This window comes from Lissotriton helveticus, chromosome 7 (assembly GCF_964261635.1).
Source record: "Lissotriton helveticus chromosome 7, aLisHel1.1, whole genome shotgun sequence".
Lineage (NCBI taxonomy): Eukaryota > Metazoa > Chordata > Amphibia > Caudata > Salamandridae > Lissotriton > Lissotriton helveticus.
In genome coordinates, this window is record NC_136068.1 from 1140959800 (window position 1) to 1140983890 (window position 24091).

Below are 24091 nucleotides of genomic sequence, written 5' to 3' on the forward strand. Positions count from 1 at the left end.
CCACAGTGCTGGCTCCACCCCCTGTGGCGCGTCTGATGTCTCTGCCCTGCACTGTGAAGGAGGGAAGGAATCATGTCAACAAAGTGCTCCAGGGCTGTGCTTTCCCTCCACAATGCTGGCTCCACCTCCTGCTGGGCGGCTGACAACCCTGCCCCTCTCTCTGAAAGGAAAGAAGAGACCAGGAAAACAAAGTCCTCAAGGAACACCCAGAACTGGTTCAGATCGGGCTCAGAGCCCTTCTGCACAAAGGGAACAAAGACTTTTAGGGGTATAAGTACAGGAACCATGACTACAGAAAATTAGATCATTCTGGAATCAAGAAGGAACCTCTGCCAAGGAGAAAGCTGAAACTGAAGAAGGAAGACTGTCCTGCTGTTGCTCTGCTGGACTGACCTGTCGTTGCTTTGCTGCCAAGGAGAGTGGAAGGACTTTGCTTTGTGCTGTGTCCCCTTGCTTGAAGGAATCTCCAAGGGCCTGAGAAGAGCTGGCTCCATGTTAAGAAGTCCCAGGAACAAAAGGATTTCACCCCCAGCTAACCTGAACTCTGCTGAGACAGTTCTGTCCTTCCTAGAGTGCTTAGCCCATGTGTGGTGCCTCTGGAAGTTGTACCTGTGTTGGGAAGCTGGAAACCAAGATTTGAACGAAAGACTTTCTGCAAGTTTTATCGCATCGCTCGCTTGCGGAGTGCATCCCCGGCAGTGCGAGGAAATTCCCACCGCTACGAAGTCCGAGATCGTTGCAGCACCTGTTGCCGCTGCCAGAGTCATCTCATCCTTTGTTGGTGGGATGCACCAGTCCGGTGCCGGAAGATTACCATCGCTGCGAGTGTCGTCACAGAGCCTGCCGTCACTTTGTGAGATCGGCACACCGCTTGCTTGCGGACCACATCCCTTCGCTGCGAGCATCGTCGCGGAGCCATCGCATCTAGGAGCTGGACCGCCTCATCTCCCCGGAGTTCGTGATGTATTAAAGCACGTGAAAATGAAAACAGCACGGAATCCCAAGCTATGGGAGAACTGGACATTGCAACCAACGCCAGAAAATCAAGTGGGTTTAAATCTAAATCCAAATTCTGTCCAATATGGAGCCCGGGAAATAAAATCGATACATTCCATGACCTGGTGATGAAGGATTTAGAACAACTACATAATACAAATAATTGCCACAAAAGAGAAAATCTAAGTAAAAAAGAAAGGGACGCAATTGAAACACTAGTGAAGTACGAGAAAATAATTATAAAGCCCGCTGACAAGGGCGGAAACGTAGTCATACAGAACAGATCTGATTACATTAAAGAGGCTATGAGGCAACTTGATGACGAAAAGAGTTACATGAAATTAGGTGGTAATCCAATGAATGATCTTACATTGGACTTGGAAAAGAGAATAAGGAATTGGTATTCTGAGGGGCTGTTAACAGAGGAGGAAGCTACCTTCCTGAAAAATGAAAGTCCAATGCTACCGACGATGTACTTTCTACCAAAGGTGCATAAAACGCTTATCAACCCACCGGGAAGACCCATCATGTCAAGCTGCAATTCCCTATATGAGAATTTATCCGATTATGTCGACCACTTCCTAGCACTAATTGTCACAAATCTCACATCGTACATAAAAGATACTGGAGACTTCCTTCGAATCCTCTCTAACACTGGATGGCAAAAAGGCTCTTTATTGGCTAGAATTGATGTAGTCTCACTATATACTTCAATTAGCCATGAAGTGGGATTACAGGCGTTGGAATACTTCTTGACACAACGCAGCATTCATCATTTGAAACACACGTGCATGCTATTGGAAAAGGTGGAGCTGTGTCTTCGAAACAATGTATTCATTTTCAATGGCCAGATTTATTCCCAAATGAGTGGAACAGCAATGGGAAATTCGTTCTCTCCAAGGTACGCTGACCTCACTATGGGGTGGTGGGAAAAATTGGTAGCTTGGAGAGACGAAAATTAACAATATACTGCCAAAACAGAAATCTGGCTAAGATTCATAGATGATTTATTCATCATCTGGAGTGGCAGCCAGACAGAAGTAGTTGAATACACGAAGATCTTAAATAACAATGACATCAGCCTACAATTTACATACACGTTTAGTAAAAAAGAAATTCAATTTCTGGATGTGACTGTATACATTGAGAACGATGAACTAAAAACGAAAGTATGCAGGAAGCCAACTGCGACTAAGAGTATCCTACACGGATCTAGTTTTCATCCCCCACAACTGAAGAAAAGTATCCCCTATGAGGAATTTCTTCGGATGAGACGGAATTGCTCGGATGATGAGCAATTAGAAAAAAACGAGACATCGGTTTCAGTCCAGAGGTTAGAAAGAAAAGGACATACAATTGGGAGAAGACAGAGCAAGATCTGTACCTAGATTGAAAACCCTGGAAAGAAAGGAGAAAAAACCAAATGATGAAACAATCCGAATCGTCTTGACCTACAGTAAGGAAAACTATGAAATAATAAAGATCCTTAAAAAGCACTGGAGTGTCCTAAGAAAAGATCTGGATATAGGACCAAAAATAGGTGTACAACCAAGCATATCATACAAAAAAGCACCGTCACTTCAAGATAAGCTGGTGAACAGCCACCTAACAAAAACTAAGTCGGAAAAATCTAATTGGCTAGTCAACCAACAAACTGGATTCGTGTATTGTAACAAATGTAAAGCATGCAAGAGTGGAATGCATATGAAAGAAGTCAAAGATCACATGGGAAGAACATTTAAAATCAAAGAAAGGATAACATGTGAATCAACATATATAATCTACGTTATAATGTGCAATTGCGGACTTTGGTACATTGGTAGTACCATCTGCCCTCTTAAAAAGAGAATATTGGAGCACCTGTGTGCAATCCAAAATGAGGACACAAACTATGCAATTGTTAAACATCTGAAAACACATGTTGAACGAAACAAAAGCAGGAGGGACATCAAGTACTTTGGCCTGATAACTGTACCTAAGAACGAGAGAGGAGGCAACAGAACATTGAAATTACAGAGATTGGAATCTCGCATGATCATAAGATTCAAGACCAAGATCCCGTTTGGGATAAATGGGGACGAGGAATTACATAGCCATCTGTAGGAATACCAGAGAAGGAACCCTTGTATGCAAAACTTTTTACATAACGAAAAACTCTAATTTAGAGATTAAAGGGCAAAAATTAATATGGTACATGTGTATCAGAAATGTGACATGGCGAATAAGGACTCTAACCAGAGTGCACTAAGCATATTAGAGGGGATATGTACATAGTATGAATAATGTGAACAACGCGTGCTCCATCTGGGAATAAGAGAGTAATGAATGGTCGAATGAGCACTGAGCTCTGTATAAACCTACAAACAAAGACTGAATACTGCCACAAAATGATTTGTACTCGCCCAAATTACAAGAACATTTGAAACAATCTGATACAGTGCCTTAAATTGCAGAATTTTAAACTCTATCAAATAACGAGCAAAAAATCAATATTTATATGGCATTAATTAATCATGAACATTGACCTGCAGTGATAGCCTAATATGTAAATAATCACTCATGTTTCTTTTTGAAATTGGTAACATTTATATTCATGTGGCACTACAATTCCCAGAATGCCTCCTAAATGCCATATATGGGAATCTTTAAAAAGGTGAAAGTAATGAAGGACTCACTTACCGTGAGCAAGACTGTGAATCAGTTGAAACGCGTTGGTGGTGGTTTACGGTGTTGAATTGCACTTAATAACTCCTTGAGAATCAAACTCTGGTGGAGTGCGGTGCTTTCCTGTGTAAGGAACCTTTGATGTGCAGATACATATATATATATATATTCACTGAAAAAAACATGATTTTTTGCAGTGAATTTCATAGGTCTTGTAAATGCTAATTTGTGTGCACGTGGATAGAAGACTGTATGCATACAGCAGAAGGCTTTGAGGAAGTCCTTGTCCTAAGGCCTACTTCGCTGCATAAGTACTGGCTACTGACTGAATCAATAGAATACTGTAAAGAGAGTGTCTGAGTGAATCTATAAGTGCTTGAGTTTTAGTACAGTGAATGGATAAGTACATAGTGCTCAATGCTTTGTTATTATTAAACAATAACATTATTCTTCAGACATCTCCTATTTTAACACAGCTTCTAAAAGGAGTTCATCTGGTACTTCTTCGAGATCATACTGCTGGTTTGCCATTTAAAAGTTTATAGCTTCCAGTAACTCTACGTGATCCAGTGCTTCCAAAAAATCAGCATAATGTCTTTGATTTTCAAAATCACAGGTGATATCTGCAGTACTGATGTCCTCTAATTCAGTTTTGCTGCCTCTTATAGGTAGATTTTGTACTTCAATTAAACTGTTGCTCATTTTCAATGTGTCTTCGGTCATATTCTCCTTTTTATCCATAACAAATCTGTTATGTTCTAGGTCCTTGCACAAAAACATAAACACGTCAATGTAACAGTTTTCTTAGTCCATAATAAAAAAGTAGGTTTTTCAACTATTTTGGCCCCAAAAAAATATTATGTAAATACCATTGTCTAATAACATTCCAACAATAGAGTTTAAATACTTCATAAGGTTATATAAATATAATTGCTTATAAACATATCCTGTAATTAAGTTTTCGTAAAATTGGAAACCAGTTACTGCGTATGTCTATGGAAAATGACTCAGGCTCTTATACTAAAATGCAGTACTAAAAATGTAGAATAAGTCTATTTACCTTACCCCTTCGAAAACTAGTAAATGTGTTTTAGTAAAATGCAAAGGATACTGTTGCTTGTCTAGAATAACACTGTGAATCTGTGTGTATTTAGGTACCATTCTCACACTAGTTTTTGAATACTTCATGTGTTTTCACACACATCAATCCTTACAGACCTATCCAGTACTCACCTTTTAACATAATTAGAAATTAGTCATTGCTTATATAAGTCAAAAATACTCACAGCAACGGCTATAGAACGCCCCTTCAACACAAAGTATTGTGTATTATGAGGACATATTTACATAGAGAAGAAAAGCTACACACAGTGACTTATCCTGTCCTAAATACGAAAGGGTATTTGAAAACACACTCTGTGATGTATTTTTTGTTGAGCAATTTGGTCTCTTTTAATCCTGAAAGTCCCTGGTCTCTACTAGCCAAGCATGTCTTTCAATTCAATACCATACAGGTGTGTTGCAGAGACCTGTTCTCAAGCCATGTCCCATTTTATACACTACGACATCTTAGCCTACCACTATCTCACTGTAAGTAATACCTTGCTTAATCTTCCCAACGCCCCAAGCGCCAGCACACCTTTCCGAGGGTAACTTTACGATTTACAAATGCTAGCATTTTTTTTAATTAAGAAGCATAGTAATAACAAATATTAATCCGTTTTTTTCTTCTATTGTAAACAATATTTTTTTATGTCTCCTATTTAGATGTTTTTTTTTTTTTTTTGAAAACCTTTATTGTGCACGATAAGAGAACAGATACGGGCCTACAACCATCAGGCCGGCCACGGGACTTTTAAGCACAAGTGCGAGCAATGCGGTACTACAGCGGCATCAGGCGAGATAGCAGCAATCGGTAACAGTTACATTGAATGGAGTTATGCCGCCAAGGAGAAGAGGCATTGAAGGTTTAAATTTCTAAAGTTTCGAGTGAAATATAAATCAATAAAGAATAGAGTCAAGAAGAACTGAGTCCGGACATTAGTTTCATAACATGAGCAGGAGGCATCAATAAGAACAACATTGGGAAGAACATCACGTCAATATTGTAGTACCATACAAAACAACAGTAGCTGCAGTCAACTTTTACGCACCACCCACTTCCTACTAACCCCTATTGCAGACCCAGAACAGAAACCAAGGCAAGAAAGCGCAGAAATTAGAGAAATAAGGCCCATAGAAACTAAAAGAGGAAAACTATATCTACCCCCCCACCCTACAACAATCGGGAGGCTACGGCCTACCCCCCCCCCGGCAAAGTGCCTGTCGCCCAGTAAAGAACCCGAAATATAGAATTAGAAGAGAAAAGAAAGAAGAAAAGGTAAGAAAAGAAAGATGTTCACACTTGAAGTATCGGGAGGAAGAAAAGAACAAGCTATTCTACCACTCCCAAAAGAGAAAGGAAAGGAAACGGAAACGGGGGGAGGAGCCCTAACTCTAACAAGACTCCCGGTCTCCCAGCCATGTATGTATAGCCCCTTTTACCGAATGAAACAATAATATCAAGAAGTACACTACCAAAAGGAGAATTGAATCAGATACATCCGGGTTCCCAAGTCAGTACCGGAATGATCACCCCGTCCATACGGGGAATAGCAGGATATGCACAGTCCCACCCCATGTGCAAATATACCAGGATAGACATCATTAGCAGAACAAATGTGGGGAGCTGCAACCCTTACATACGCCAGAGAGGTGGCAGAGTTCAAAGTCGTACCAGCCAGTCTAACAAAGGTGAACCCCCGGAGATCACCAGCGCTAATCAGGTCGCGAGCGACCACTACACCATGACGCCCAACAGAAGCCCGCCCCAGTCGGAACAAAGGGACAAAATGGCCGCCTTAATGAGGACGCAAACAAAGGAGAACAGGATGGACGCTACCCTAAACAAACAGCCCCCACGTCAGACTAAACTTCCATGATCAGGAGACAGGAACCAAAGAGAACGCGGTGGAGCCGACAGCCCGCGACTTATCAGGGTAGCCAGTAGATGGCGCCGACTGTGCCATAGACAAAGGTCACAATATCTCGAAGGACGCCATGATTGTAAAGGAGATCCACCACTAGCAATAATAGAGACAGACGGGGGAAACAATCTACACCATACATACGATACATGCAGCCAGTACGTACAACATTCCAACCCCAATCCCCAGCAAGTATAGATCTATTATTACCGGAGGAGGGCCAAATCCAATGTCCCGGAAATTCCCCAGCCATCAGTGTACTCCTCCACCACATACGTGAATAATCACAATAAGCTTGAATCACAAAACAAGATGGGAAGGGATATTACTGTAGCACGTGCAGAGGAAGCGCCAAAGTCCGAGACCCCACCAGACAGTCCAACACAGTTCAGAACATAGAGATTCCTAGCCCTGGCCCGATCGCAAATGCCCGCCCAGCCATGGCTCCCGGCCAGAGCCCACCACAGATAGAAGAAAGGAGCAAGATGGCCGTCCTCGGCAGAATGGAGTTATCAAAGGGCAAAATGGATTCCGCCAAGCACATTCAGTCTCATTGTCCCAAGGGAGTATCAAAGTCAGGGCAGACAGGCATTCCAGAATAAAATACAAAAGTAACGGAGCCTGCGGGTAACAGATCTGCAGGAAAGATAGTCGCTGCACTGACGGCTCTGTAAACCACGGTTGCACTGTCCCGGTTGAAGTCTTGATATCCAGCAAGAAGGGAAACAGTGTAGCGTCGCCAAAAGAAACATCTCCCATGTGTTCGGGCGATAACATCGTAACACAGTCGGAGCCCAATGAAAGCAGATCAGCACTGCGTGGGGAAGAAGTCGGTGGTATCAGCGCCACTGAGAGTATCACACCGTCAAGCATCCTGCCCAGCAAACAGGAGCTCTCACACCACGCAGCCCTCAGGTCGGCAAGCGCTAACATAACAGAGCCGCGGGTCGGCTCGGGTGATGGTTCCACTTCATCCACAGCGTAATGCGCGGCTCGCCCCCCGGCACACCGATCAGGAGCCCCCCCGATGGCACATTCATGGGTCATAGCATAGCCTCCCCTCGCCACAACAGCGCCATCCATTTCCGTCCCTCTGCCGGGAAAGCACGGGGTTAAGTCGGCAAGGTCCGCAAAACGAAACAGGGTCTCAGGTCACCGGTGCAGTTCAGGGCAGCCGGTAACAGAGGCACAGCAGGATGAGACACCCTCGACCGACCAAGGGCGAGGAAGAGTCAGAGGCAGGCACCGTCAGCTGGACACAGACCAATGCGGGGAATGTACGGCTTGTCCCACCAGGGCATCCTACACAGCAGATCGGCGGGGCAAAGACCAGGCGGCCAAAGGAAAGCCCTGTGAGAGGGGTCAATGGTTACAGGCATCCGCGTGTTGCAAGGCAGGTCGTCAGCATTGTCCCGACTCGATCGGGTCACGGAGCTCCAGCAGGCGCCATCTTAGCGGGTCAGTCCGGGCTTCAGCTCAATGCCCAGGAGCGGCCGCCGAAGCAGCTCGGCGATATCTCAAGGAGGGAAAAACGGCAACAGCCTCCGCTTACTTTCCTCGTTCCCCCGCAGCCACTCAGTAACAGGATGGATAACAGAAGGTATCTGCGGGAGACAAAGGCTCGCGGAGCCGGGCGACTACACGTCTGTCTCCTCCGCCATCTTGGCTCCTCCCTCTATTTAGATGTTTTTAATCATGAGAATGCAAAAAACACAGTTTAACGAGTAAAATTTTTTAAACTCTCCAACATATGTAGATAATAATGACCTTATACGTGTTACTATGGAAATCAAAACCTTTACAGCTTCACAGTTTGTAACTTTTCCCAACACTTGCAGAAGTAAAACAGTTAAAAACTCAGCACGTGTAAACTGTAAAACGTGACATCTACGTAGGCGGAGCAAATCTTCCTTCCATAGACTATTAAAGAACCAAAAGCTATATAAACCACACCTACTGTGCAATTAGTTTTGTATTTGCGAGTTATTTCTGAGTCGCCAATCTGTGATGCAGGTTCCCTTTTCTAGCATCGGATTCTTCTTTTGCGTCAACAAACATATTCCGGAGTTGTAAGTTGTTTCAATATGGTATAGGCATAGTACTTAGTTATAATTTGTGGCTATTTGTCAATATTTAAACATTTATATCGAGAACAAAATGTCATTGCATGTTTTTCGCTTTTTCTCTGTAACGTCAGCAGCTTGTTTTCAGAAACAGATAGATTACAACAAACATTGCTCCTTTTCTGGCTTATATATTGTGAATTTCTATATTATAATGTTGACACTGTACTTCGCTTGAGAGGTGTTGGTGACCCGTCGGCGCAAACCCTAAACATTTACAATCAACGTCACCATCTTCCAGTTGTTATTGTTTTCCCCTAGAGATCATATACTGTTAATATGTATATTATAACCCTAACAGTTATGCTGATCTCAGTGGAGTTCATGATACGTCGGCACAAAGTGTAAAGATATAAAAGCAACGTCGCCAGCTTTTGGTTTATAGTCTGTTCCCCCCTTGTGATCATATGCTGTGAAAATATATATATATTATAATTCTCACAGTTATGATCTCAGAGGAGTTTATGACCCATCGCCACGAAGATCAAACTTTTTCACCTCCTGGAGAAAAGAAGTTCAGTAAATAATTACAGCTCGAAAATATTTCATTATGAATGTTCTGATAAATAGATAACTTTATTTTCCTATTCTTTTTACTGCAACAATGGTATCAATCGTTATAGTGTAATAGATTGTCCTATTGTTAGGAATAGAAGAGGAATAGGATATTTTTCAGCACCATCTGTAATGTATATCTGTATATATTTTTTTTTAAGAAACATATTTTACGAAATTGCACAATAAAAATATAACTATCATGCATACTTTGTTATTTTAAATATTTGATAAACCCTACATTTCTGAATGTTATTTTCTAATTTCGATTCTTATTTGCGGTTCCTATTCACCTTCTCCCTAAAGAATATATAGGACCAGTACTGTTTATTATAAGAGTACCATCCTATATATTCTTAAGTGACTATGTGATTGGTTAGCGGAACAGTGTGCAACCTCTAAGCACTACGACAGAACGTTCCTGAATTCTATAGAATACAAATTTGAAAAATAATAATGCATACATTTCTATGTAATATGAAGTCACTTGTATTTAACTGTTATTTACTTGTTTTCTTGACCTCAGATAATGTAGTGCGGGAGTGTTTGCTGTAGCACTTCTATTCTACTTTATCTAAAAGTAACAGATGCCCTCTTACATTATCAACAATACGGGGCAACACTTTTACAAACTCTAGCACAAAAAAGGAGGTTGTGGCCACGCTTAACATATATTTTATGAAATTCCATTTTTAATTCTCACCCCTTTCATATATACAGTGACAGTTTCTGAAGAAAGTTTATTTGTATTTGCTTAATAAAAACTGTTTCAAACCTAGATTGAATTTTTTGCTGCGCACCCACACCTCCCCATCAGAAAAGTAAACACAACATTATAAGTAAATAGTACTCCTAAGAAGTATGTCACTCGCAAACTTGATCAAAAAAACAGCGCAAGACACTGTCATTTTTCCACTGTGATTTATACACCACACGGCAATTATATAAATGACCCTTGAAACATATAAAAGCAATTTTTACCTCATTACTTTAGCCAATAAAATGTCCATGTTGTTCCGCAGAGGAGGAAGGAATGACTGCCAAAACCTCTACTTTTAATACGTCACAGCCAATGAACATTAAGCTTCGTAAGCTTCGTAAGGTCCCGCTTGGAACACGTTACCCTAATACTCCGCGAACAGGAAGGAATCGCTAACAACACTTTCACTTTCAACAGTTTACAGCCAATAAACATTAAGCTTAGGAAAGTCCTCCATACAACATGAAAGCCAATTACATGTCCTTGCAACTCTCCGGAGAACAAGTGAATTACAGAAAATACTTCTACTTTCAATAGTTCACACCCAAATGAACATTAAGATTGTTGTTAGAACACCTTAGCCAATTAAATGTTAAATTTGTATCACACACATATACAAAACTAAGCATGGGCGGATTTTGCGGATTCGCAATCCGCGAATTTGCGGATTTGCGTATTTGCGGATTGCGAAAATCCGCAAATTCCGCGAATTCTCGCGGATTTGCGGATTTTTGGGGGGGGTGTGTTCGCACGGGTTTCTGCAAGTTCGCGAGGGTTTTGTACAATTTCGCAAATTGCGAACTTACTTGTCGGGTCGCCAGTTTTGCGAACTTGTTGTTTCTACGTGCCCAGCCTGTTTGCAAGGCTTTCTTCATCACTGCCACCCTCTGTCACCACTGGCACTCTCTTTGGTCACCCATGCCACCCTCTGGCTCACCCATGTCACCCTCTGTGTCATCACAGCACCCTCTGGTTCACCAGTGTACATTATTGGGGCAAAGCAAAGCACTGCCATCCTCTGTCAACACTGGCACTCTGGTTCACCCATGCCACCCTCTGGTTGGCACACCCATGCCACCCTCGGTGTCATCACAGCACCCTCTGATTGACCAGTGAGTGTACATTATTGTGGCAAAGCCAAGCACACCTGCTAAGTGCTTTAAGTTTTGCAAACAACAACACCTGCCCTGCCCCAACTGACATTAATGAAGGCTGGCACCTGCTTGTCTGCTCCCTTTCCTTTTTGTTGCAATGTAAAAAAAATTTAACAGGATGCAATGGCATACTTGTAACTATTCTGTGACTGTCAGAGCAGGGTCACACAATAGTTGCAAGTAGGCAATCGGATTATGGAGGGCCCCTTCAGGAAGCACTACAGGTAAATGGTTACAAATGATGAGCTCGAACTTTTGCACCTGCTCGTTGGTTTTGCTTTTGCAAAACTCGTTTCTCGGTAATTTCGCCCTATTCGCGAGGCGCGTCGTCGTGCGAAATCGACCGTGGAAGCCGCAAACTCGTGCGAGTTACCCCAAGGTTGAGTATGGGTGCCGCCATTTTGTTTGCGTGACGTATTTCCGTTTCCGCCCGCTATGTGTAATCTCGTGCGATGAGCGCCTTGCGAATACAAGTTCGCACGAGTTCGCGAGAGAAATCGCGTGCGAACTTACTTACACGCACGTGTTCGGGCGGCCATCTTGTTTTTCATTCATTCCTATGTGTCTGGGCATGGTGTTTCTATCCTCTGTATATCTCTGCCATCCTTTGCTTGTTTTATTTTTTTTTTGATCTATTAAACTTTTTTTCTATCCCTTCTTTTTCATTTTATCTCCTTACCTGCCCAGAACATGGTGAAGACAGCAGTCAAGCTGCCCAAGACGGGCGCCGCAGCCCGTGCCCGGCTCCCGTGTGGCCGCTTGAGGGCGGAAATGGTGGTGCCCCAGGAGATCTTCAGCCCTGAGGAGGTGGGCTCACTGGTTTATTATGTGCAGCGCCGTCTCCCCAGGACCATCGCGGCAGGCGGCAGGATCGCTGCCGGTTACACCAACAGCCAGGAGCGACGGAAGCGGTGGGGGCAGGTGTGCCGGGCCCTTTTTAACATCACGGGGGTCCAGCGCACCTATAATCAGGTGACCCACCGCTGGACCGATATCCTGGACCGGGAGCACGACCTGCTCGACCTGCTGGGAGTGGAGGTCCCCGGGCTTGGTGAGTAGTAGTAGCAATTTTTTCATCACTCGTCACTACTCTGTTTTTTCTCCTGCTCTGTGTGTTATATAATATTGCAAATGTTTGCTTTAACTTTTTTACAAAGAGTAATAATGCTGCTGATTACATTGATAGGAGAGGTAAATTAATATTTCAAAATCTTCTGTGCATTTCAGGTGCACTGCTCTCCTTCTCTGTGGCGGTGCCACTGCTTATTTGTTTTCTATTTTGTGTTCATTTATTTGGGCTGAGTAATGTATGAGTGTACTTTACAGAACTGCGTAATGCTAGACACAAAGGGGCAGATTTACAAGCCCCTTGCACCACGTTTACGCTGCCTTACCTGACGCACAGCGACGTAAACGTGGCGCATCCCTGCGAGTCATGTACAACGTGATGCATCTAGGGAGATGCGCCACGTTAAGACCTGGGCCTGCGCCACAATGGGAGCGTTCCCACGCAGGGGGAGGTGGGGGGGGTGGCGGTCAGGCAGATGTGTGCCTCGCAAAAGTGCCTGCGTGAAATCTACAAGATTTAACGCAGGCACTTCAGCGACGCTGCTACGTCAATTCTTTATGCCTGCTTGCTTGAAGCAGGCGTAAGGACTGATGCGGTATGTTGAGTATTGGGCAGCCCTGAGCATTGCTAGAGTTGCATCGCGCCTGCGACGCGACTCTAGAGATGCACCCCTCTTTCGTCACGAGATGCGTCACGCATCTGCCTACCCTTGCGCCAGGGTTTGCCGCATTGTAATTGCGGCGCATCTGCCGTGACGCAAGGTTAGTTTTGCGTTACGCATTTGTTCTGGTGCACATCTGGAGGTGTCCAGCTCAGAACTCGTAAGTATGCCCCTAAGTGTCAGATTAGCAATTACCTGCGCATCCCTGCAAAGTGTGAGGCACGCCAGCACCACCCATGGTGCGCCGTATTTTCAATGCGGCACGCCATGGTGCCAAAACGTCACCGAAGCGTTACGCATCGGTGCCGTAAAGGCGGCTCATTGATGGAGTTGCGTTGCAACGATGGCGCAGCTCCAGCAATGCTGCGTCAAGCCGTAAGTCTGCTTCATGCAGGCGCAGGGTTTCAGTGACGCATCATTGTCCTAAATGACTGATTGAAATTTTATCTATTCCCCATAGCCACTTTTAGCTTGCGTTTCTGCACAGGAACGCCCTCCCTTGCGCTGGAACGCTCCCTTATGGCGCAGGGCTTTAGAATGGGATGCATCTCCCATATGCGTCACATTGTTAATATACGCCACACCATGGCGCCTCTCTTGTTGTGGCGCTGCGTCACAAAAGTGACGCAAGAACGGAGCAAAAGAGCTGCAAGGGGCTTGTAAATCTGCCCCTAGAGTAGAGGCTCAGGTGCAGTCCTTCCTTTGTAGCCCTCTTTTTGGCTGAAATAGTTGGTTCTTGTTCTTTCTAAATGTTTGATTTGGTTGACAAGGACATCGACACGCAGCAATCATCAATTTTTTCTGTTCTTTCTTTCATGTTGTACGTCAGGTCCGCCCAGGGGCAAGCGGACAGAAACAGTGGATGCAGTGGCTCCAAAGGAGGAGGATGCAGGCCAGGGCGGCGAGTGCTCCTTTGCTGGCCCCAGGAAGTTTTCATTTAAATATAGAGGACCTATTGTTGTCCAAGCGTTCCTAATTTAATTTTTTCGAAACAGTGTTTAGATAGGAGCAAAATCAATAATACTACTGTTGCAGGGACAATTCTCCACAAACCAAACTATGGACACCAAAGACCAGAGTCATAATATTTCAGAGTGGTGTGTTTGGCACACTGTATAAACCTGGTAGTGTCAGCGGCACGGACTCCTCCTTGCAAAAATTACAAAACCTTTCGCTCAGATACTCTAGTCTGGAGGACCAAAAACCACAGAGTCTATTCAAGTTTAAAAGCTTTATTAAAAGTAAAAGTAAACACATATATTAAAATAAAGTTAGCTGGGAAAGGAAAAGTGCTTGGTGCTGAGTTGATGAGTAATGGAACACATTTCTTGTGGTCGAGCCGAGCTTTCACCTGGTTTAGTTGATGTTGCTCTTGTCCGTAGAAGTCCAGCGTCTGTCTGTTCAGAGAAAAATGGTGTGTGTTAAAATTAAGCAAGCATTCATCAATTGTGACAAAAAAAAGCAGCAAGACAACAGCCTTCCCTGGAAGGAGGGACATTTTTACTTTAGACTAGTGAGTGGTGTAATCTAACAGTCTTAAATATATTTTTTAGGTGGAACATCTGGTGGCGGGGCCAGATCGGACATGATCGTGGTCGACTCCGAGTCTGAGGACTACTCTGTGGAGGATGCGGCGCCAGAGGACAATCAGACTGTGAGGAAGCAGGCAGTGGTGGTGGCGAGTACAGGTAAGCTGGATCATGGTACTATCTGACTCTTAGATAGCATATGATGTGTATCCAGTGCTGGCCCAGTGACAAATTACAATATGGTAATTACAGCAGGCTGGGACCGACAGACAGATAGAGGCAGAGAGAGAGGAAGACAGAAGGAGAGAGAGAGAGGGAGGGAGCCAGAGGGAGGGTGAGGGAGGGAGACAGAGAGAGAGAGACAGCAAGGTAGAGGGAGACACAGGGAGACAGAAAGAGGGAGACAGAGAGCAAGAGAGAGAGGGAAACAGACATATCGCCTGGGCCTGGTGCAGATGATACGGTTGCTGGTGTGGTTAACGGATCAGAGGAAAAGTCACTCACTTCTGCCAGATCTCTTTCATATGAAAGAGCACCAAACCATAAGCGCCCCACCTTGCCCCTCCATGCAGACGCCCATGATACTGGCCTGAATAGATTTGTACTGCGCTGGCTAGTTGCTAGTTGTACTGTGACACAACTTCCTGCTGAATCATTTTGTGTTAATCATATTTTTAAAGAGCATTCGTTACAGATTATGTCTTTCTTTCTTCTATAGTTGGTAATACTAAAACTGCAAAACCGAGCAGGAGTATGCTGGCTGTACTGGCCCGGCAACGGAGGCTGGATGCCACTGTTGCGCAATATCGCCGGCTGGTGGAAATGGAGGGGGACGACACGCACTCAAGTGCATCAAATGTTACATCTTCTGCATCCTCCTCCGTGACCCCACGTTCTGCCGGTAAGTGCAGTGCTCCAGCCAACCAGAGCCGTGCTGGAAGACGCCACCGCCGAGCAGCAAAGGCTGCACCTCCTCACAGTACTGTAAAGGCTCGCTTGCGCCGTGCACTCCGCAGAGTGTCCAACCTGGAGGCGGAGGTCAAGAAATGGGAAGAGTACCAAAAGGTGATGGAGGGCCTCCGCTTAGATCACGCCATGCTCCGGGAGGAGTACAATGCCCTGGCCCTAAGGCATGATGCCCTGGAGGCCAAAGTGAACAACCTGCATCCGTAGAGTGTCCCTTGCCCCTTTTTTAGAGACTTTTGGGGGGTGGGAATTGGGAGTTGGGTTTTTTGGGGACTTTTGATGGACTATTTATTTGGGGTTAGGGAGGGTCTTGCGGGAGATTATTTTGTTAGGGATATAAATATACTTTTTCAAACTTTATCTGAGCATACCTGTTTTTTACTACTTTTGAGCCTGGTGGGTGGTGGTTTTGCAGTAAGTTTGTTTTACTGAGCACTGTCATCGTGTTGGTTCACGTGCAATAGGCCAAATGTTTTCCAAAGTAAATGCCTGTCACAGAGTTTGTTAATTCAAGAGCCCTAGGACTTTACTGCTAGTACCACTGTCACTCTCTGGCCTCTCCGAATACTCCATTATACTACCTCCCATCCAAACGCTTATCTTACCTGTAATTTGTGTTTGAGGGCTGGCTCCACCTGGAATTCACAGTGTCCTAAGGCGTTCTGCAGCAGGGCCCCAACTGGAGTTTCCCGGCGTGGATTTTCTGCAAAACAAAAGCAATCAACATTAGAAATGTGGCAGCGGTGCTCACACAACCCAAAAACCTAGAAGCCCCACAGACAGCACCCCTGAGACAGGCAAGCGAGCAATAATAACGCCTAAACGTTCACATGTAATAGGCCAAATGTTTTCCAAAGTAAATGCCTGTCACAGAGTTTGTTAATTCAAGAGCCCTAGGACTTTACTGCTAGTACCACTGTCACTCTCTCGCCTCTCCGAATACTCCATTATACTACCTCCCATCCAAACGCTTATCTTACCTGTAATTTGTGTTTGAGGGCTGGCTCCACCTGGAATTCACAGTGTCCTAAGGCGTTAGGGGACTCGTCAACGTAAGTTTCTTCATTTTGCAGAATCCAGGCATCAGCATTATGGGTAATGGATAGGGTGAGTCTGGAGGAGGAGGACTCAGGATAGACGACCAGGACTGAGTTCTTGTCAACTAACTGTTGTGAACCTGAGGAATGCTGTGGCATCAAAATCAAGACAGTTCTGTTGATGGGCTTGTTGTTTTATTGGTTGATTACAGTTTTGTTGGGAATGTGATGAAGCACTTGCTAAAGAAAGACAGACACACAGGAATAAAAGTGAATAAGGAGGACTAAATTTACAATTAATGAATGATTGACTCATTTTCAGAACTCGCTGTCAGGGAAGCAGAACTCGTCCTCATACTCTGCTAAATCATCAGTCGGGGTTACTTCTGGTAACTGAGGAGAACTTTCCTCAGGTAGGTCGGTGTCCTCTTCTTCCTGCGTGGATTCTCGTACTCTGTAATCTGGTGGTATGAAGTGCTGGTTCATCTTTATCAAGGTGAGCCGCTCCACATTTGCGGGCAAGAGGCGGGACCTTTTGGAAGTCACAATGCCACCAGCAGAACTGAAAACACGTTCTGAGGACACGCTTGCGAGTGGGCAAGACAAGTAATTGATAGCCAGGTTGGTGAGCTCTCGCCATATTTTTCTTTTCCCATGCCAATACGCCAATGGGTCCTCAGTAATATTGACCTCTGTTGAGTCATCCAGATAGGCCTGCACCATTGAAAGAATGTCCTCCCGGATTCCTGTACTTTGCACTTCTGTGTCCTTTCTAGGACAAGGAAACCCTAGCTGAGTTAGCCAACCCGCTTCAGACATATCGCCTGGGCCTGGTGCAGATGATACGGTTGCTGGTGTGGTTAACGGCTCAGAGGAAAAGACACTCACTTCTGCCACAGGCACAGATGCAGAAGTGCTTTTTTGGGACGCCTGATGGCCTGCTGATTCACTAGTAGTACTGTCTTCTCCTACAGTTTCCTTCCGCTCTCTTTCAAAACGAATGGCTGACTGAGCTAGCCAACCTTTGTACTCTGTAACATCCGATGTTTCAAAAGGAATTATTACTTTGCCAAACAATGGCTTTTTGTAACGTGGATCCAGAATAGTAGCACAAATGTAGTGCTGTTGTTTCTTGATTTTTACAAGCCGTTCATTGCTAACTAGGCGTTGTAATAATCTCTGCGCCAACTCATGTGCTTCGTTCTTTCCAACGTCCTTTAATTGTGAAGACACCACCTTGACTTGGTGCTCGAGCTTCAGCAACAATGGGATAGCTTTGCTCAAAGAACAGTCCTCCCTGCTGACGTCACGCGTTAAGACCTCAAAAGGATGAAGCATGTCTGTCAGGCTTTTAACTAGCTGCCATTGCTCCACCGCTAGCATCATTTCTGTCGTATCACCACCCAGGTTGTAGAAATACTCATTGACTACTGGAAACAGCTCATGCAGACGCTCAAGCATGTAGAAGGTTGAGTTCCAACGTGTTGCCACCTCCTGGATAAGTGCTTTCACTGGCATTCTACGTTCATTTTGCTTGCGCCTCAGCTCCTTCCGGGCCTTAAAAGAATGGTTGAAATGTGTGCATATTCTTCTGCAGATGGTCAGTGTTTTGTCGACTGCAAGTTCTTTTTTCCAAAAATTTTGCACAACAAGGTTGATACAGTGCGCCAAACACGGCACTCTGAAATAGAAACCGTCCTCCATGGCCCTAACTAGATTGCTGCCATTATCTGTAGAAACATAACCAACCTTGCAATTTCTTGGGGGCAGCCATTGCGAGACCTTTTTGTTAAAGTCAGCCAAAATGTTGACTGCAGTATGACTTTTCTCCATGCCAAACATGGCTAATGTTGCATGTTTATGAGCACCCTTAAAAATCTCGACCAAGTCACCACCTGCATTTATCTGTTTTATAACCCCTGAAAAAGAGACCCAGTGTGCAGTGATGCACATGTAATCAAGGGCTTGGCAACTGGTCAACATGTCTGTTGTCAGGTGTATAGTGTGAACAGCACTCTTCTGTAAAGCTTCCCCCACCAACTCAAGCACCTCTTTATGTAGTGCTGGAACAGCAACCCTGGCAAAATAGAACCGGCTAGGAACCTTCCATTTAGGGGCCAATGTTGCCACGAGTTCAAGGAAACCCACACCTTCGACAAACGAAAAAGGGAGAAGGTCCACCGCTAGCATTTTAGCCAGCTTAGTGTTATACAGGCGTACAGTTGGGTGGTTGCGTTGAAATTGCACATCTGAGGAGAACATGGCTGAAATGGTGCGCTGGACAAATTTACGGGATAATGCTGATGCCTTCTTCGACCCACTTCTGATCAGTGTTGACATTTTCCGCATTGGTGTGTCTCCCAGACTCTCAGTGTGCCTCCTATGTGTTCCGGAGGGTGTGGTGCTGCCAGGGGTACTGGGTGCAACCGGACACATGTCTGACGCTTCTTCTACCTCCCCGTCATCTTCAGATGAAACACCTAGTATGGGTATATTTTGGCCACTTGCCCTTTGGGATCGCTTTCCCTTGACGTTTGCTAGGTGCGGAAACCATTCGACAGCGTGCTTTCTTTCAAGATGACCTATCTGGCCTCCGGTTCCATAGTTGGTACCAGTCTTACCACGGCTAAGCTAGTCTTACAAATGCAACAAACGGCTATGTTATCATACTTTTCATGGACACTAAAAAAGTTCCAAACTGGGGACTGGAAACTTCTGGTTTTGCCGCACGAGGTGATACTGCTGACAATGCCAGATGAAGCAGTGGTGGATGAGCCTTGCAGACATCTACTGGGTTGTGCAATTATTGCAGCAACCTTACTTGAGGGAGTCGAGCTGGATGGAGTCCCCCTCTGGGGAGAAAATATGGGAGCTGTAGGTTTTGTTGAACTTGTTGTACTACTTGACTGCGTTGGTGGTGCTACCAGTGGCACGTCGCCAGGGTCACGCTCAGCATGACGTCGGGATAGGGTATAAATGTCTGTCTGCTGCATGGCCGGTGTGGCTGGACTGACATGTGTGATGACTAGGTCATTCCTGTCATCCTGTTCAACAACATCAGAATGCACCACTTCATCAAGTCCGACAATCGGATCCATAAGTATGAGCTTTCCGGGGCCCTTCCTTTTAACATTTGATACCTTTCGTGGCTCATGGTGTGCCTCCGTCTCAGACGTCGGAGATGGTTGCCAATCTAGATCCAGATCATCATCTGATGGAGCGGGGCTTGAAGAGGAACTTCTACACACCCTCCTTGATCTTTTCCTTGCTGGGGAGCTGGGAGAAAATGAATCATCAGGAGGAGTGGCTTCGTCTTCCTGACAAGATACCCCGGCTCCAAAGTCAATTTCCTCCTGTGCCCCTACTTCTGGAAGAACAACCATTGTGGGCACTTGCACCGCTCCATGCGCCGCTACATGGGCATCTTCACTGACCTCTACTTGCAAGTCTCCATGGACCTCTCCTTCTCGGTCTTCTCCTTCTCGGCCTTCTCCTTCTCGGCCTTCTCCTTCTCGGCCTTCTCCTTCTCGGCCTTCTCCTTCTCCTTCTCGGCCTTCTCCTTCTCGGCCAGCTCCTTCTCGGCCAGCTCCTTCACAGCCAGCTCCTTCACAGCCAGCTCCTTCTCGGACAGCTCCTTCTCGGACAGCTCCTTCTCGGACAGCTCCTTGCGCATGTACTTCTGCTTGTACTAGTAGCCCATGCAGTTGTTGTTGCGGCTTTGGTTGTTGAATAGTACTTGTGAGATGAGTTACAACCTGTGTTGATGGTGTGCTGCTACTTTCTTGCGATGAACCAACATCACTGGTCGTTGGTGATTCAACAACTAAACAGGCTACCTGTGCAGCACTCATAGTGGGCCTTTGTTTTTTTTGTTGTTTTTCCCCCAAAAATGTATTGGTTGAGCCACCAGTCTCCTTGGTAAGTGGTGCCACTTGCTTCTTCTTCTCCTTAGTAGAGACATCTTTCTTGCAAGAGGACCTACAGGCACCTCTTTTTGGAGCCATCTTCTTCAGATGTCGGAACAACAGGCCGCAGCAGGACTTCTTCCTGGCACTGATGCTCAACGATGATGCGGAGTTTTGTGCACCTAAAAGCAAACGAAGACAGAGGAACATCAGTAAATATATGTTGCATATGTAGCGCTTCAATAAACAGTTTGCAAGTAGGCATTTATGAATACACATGTGCACACCACACAATATGGAAATTTCAAAATTAGGATTTGCTAAATTTTTGGGAAACAGGAATTTAACATTGATCCAAGAGAGCACACACAGAGAGGGTTGTACTTTCATGTACCCCTGACTCCGCCTGGGCACAATGGGTGAAAGCAAGGCACAATGGGTGCAGGCCTATGTCTCAAAGCTCACTGCCTGCCTTCAAAATGGCCGCTTGACCCCCCCATCCACATGGCCAGGACCATGCCTCAAAATGGCCCCCACCAACATAGCCAGCCCCCAACCCCTACTCCAAAAAGTGAAAAAACACAACACAAATCAAATCACCACAATCCAATGCCATCCATCAAGTTTCAGAAGGCTTATGCTGCCTGCTGGTGGTTTTCCGGTGCAAAATTGCAATTTTTACAATTTCGCGAGTGCGAGATTGTTGCTTCACGGCGCGAACGTGGCGAAAAACCAGCAAAATCCGCGAACAGACCGATTCTGGGCCCCCTGGGCATAATGGATGACATCAGAGCACACTGGGTGCAGGCCTATGGCACAAAGCACACAAACTGGCTTAAAAATGGCCCCTAGAACCCCACCCACACGGGACCAGGCAATAAAATGGCCCCCACCCACATAGCAAGCCCCCAACACCACCCCAAAAAGTCGTAAAACACACAAAAATCCCCACAATCCAATGCCATCCATGCCCTGGCCAGAATCATGTTAAAAAAAAAATTCAACAAAACAGTTGTATCATGCATGCACCCATAACTAAGCCTGGTGGTTTTCAATTCATGTGCAGAATTGTAATTTTTACAATTTCGCGAGTGCGAGATTGTTGCTGCGCGGGACACGAGCAGTGCGAACACAAGCAAAAACATCCTCAGCTCGCGAACTTGCAGATTTTCCCCCAAAAAAGTCGAAAAAAAAGCAACACACACAAAAATCACCACAAACAAACAACATCAACTTACTTCTTTGTGAAATCAAATTTCGAATCCAAAAGTAATCCAAAAGGCCTCAAATCCAAATATCCAGCAGCAACCACAAAAAGTAATACTTCCCAGTCAAGATCGAAATCAAAGTGGCCAGGAAATGGAGGAGCTTGCTGGACAGGAACAGGAAGTTGGAGACTGGGGCACTTCCTTCACCCCACCCCTATGGGAGGAGCTTGCTGGACAGGAACAGGAAGTTGGAGACTGGGCCACTTCCTTTACCCCTCCCCTTGTAATTTTTGTACTTTCGCGAGTGCGAGATTGTTGCTGCCCGCGCCGCGGACCGCGAGCAGTGCGAACACAAACAAAAAATCAGTTTCGCGCGGATTTGCGTATTCTCGCCACATCCGCGAGAGTTCGCGGATTGCGGATTCTCCGAAAATACGAAAAATCCGCGAGCGTAATGGATTTTACGCCCATGCTTATACAAAACACGCCGTCCTACATATTAATAAATTGCCTTTAACAAAGTGACTGTATCTGTAACAAAAATGAACACTGCCTAATAAATAAACATTATTCCACATTATATTATAGAAAAGATGCAATAAGCCTCATTGTTGTTTTCCCTTTCCCGATATAATTTCCACAGCCTACTGCACCCCCCTTCCAACATGAGTGAAGCCCCGGGACGGTGAGGGCCCCAACGAACCCCTGCTATTATTTTTATATTTTACACTGACTTCTACGATGAACGGTTCCTATGGAAAAAATTTGAAACTCCACCAAGTAACTATTTCTATCACCAACATAGTGTGGTGAACTTCTAATCTCTGTGCTCACTAAACTGTTCCATGAACTGTTACTATGGTAACTGGCAGAAAGCCGTTTGTTGGTAGAGTTGAGAGGTACTAACTGTACAAAAACCGTTATATTTACCCTGGATCCTCTACAAGACGGAAAGGAAAGCAATGTAAAACAAAACACTGTGTTCCAGATTTACAACCCCCTTGCGACACTTTCGCGTCCAAGGCCCCCCCACCCTACAAAATGCTTTGAAAATAAAAACGAGTTTAAATAAAGCATTTTAGAAATTATACAAAAGTTAAAAAGTATAGAAAGAGGCACATTTACATAAACTTGTGATGCCCTAAAACAGTGCAAATGACAACACCTGTCAACTGAAAAACGTGACTAAAAAGTGGGAGGAGTGAGGGAGTGTTTGTCGTAGCACTTCTATTCTACTTTATCAGAAAGCAAAAAAAGCCCAAACATTTAAAAAAAATGATGGGGCAAACCAAATAACCTTGCAAGTACACACAGCGAGAGGCAATTATTAAAGATGACTTACTTTCACAAGACCCCAAAAAACTTCGGCCAGAATAACTACACACTTCACTGCCACACCCCATTTAATGATTATCCAGGCTCTCAAGCCTAAACACGTTACAAATCATCTCTCATCACTTTCTCTTCTTTTTTTGTGTATTGTGTGAGGCAGACTGCGTGTCCCAATGCCTAGAGCCCTCAAAGGCCCTGGAAACTGCCACGCCCCAGGGCCAGCTCCTGCAGTGTCCCGGAGCCGCACGGCCCCCCTCCCAACATTTAAAAGCCCCGGGGAGTGGTGGTAAATTAATCGAGGCTGAATACGTTAGTACAGCCCACTCCGCTTACGCTACCAGGAAAACACAAAAATACTACATGGCCCAGATTTCCATTGTAGTAATTTCTTAGTTCCAGGTCTAGTTGTCAGATCAGCACACACACTCCCTCATGGCTGGTATAATACCCACACCACACCCATCCAGCACATACGTCACTACACACGTGAGCCTACCTATAAAAGACGGGGCGCGCGTGCTGTAAGCCATTTTAGAGGTGCTCCCATCGCAAGCGCTGTGATGGCTCGTCCTGGTGGTTCGCACGATTCATGTAGGCCCAAACTACCGAACAAAGGGTCCACTACCACGTACATGGCCTCTTTGGTCACTGAGTTAGTGGTAACCGAAGCACTGAAAGAGTGAAGAACCTGCGATGATGATGATGGGAGCACGAGTATGTCGTTAGCCATAGAGATATCAAAACTCGGCACCATATGTGAGACTTCTTAGTGACAGAGCGGGACTACATGATGTAGAAGGTGTCCTATGTACAAAAAGGTGAGCAGTGAGGCCTGGGTATGCATCGGAGGGAGTCGAAGGGCTGTAGCAGACTAGATACAAAAAAGCGTCGCAGCGATTTAGAAAAACGCAGTCCTATATAGTGTAATAAATTACATGTATATATTTTAATAGCAGGAACGTTTTTCTAATCGCTCCAACGTCTGGAATATAAACAATACAAATAGTTCTTATAAATGTGAGAAGGAACGTGTGTGAAAGGGCGATGTTATCCAACTCCATATTAAGATAGTAACAATTACCAATCATAACATCTTTCTTTTACTA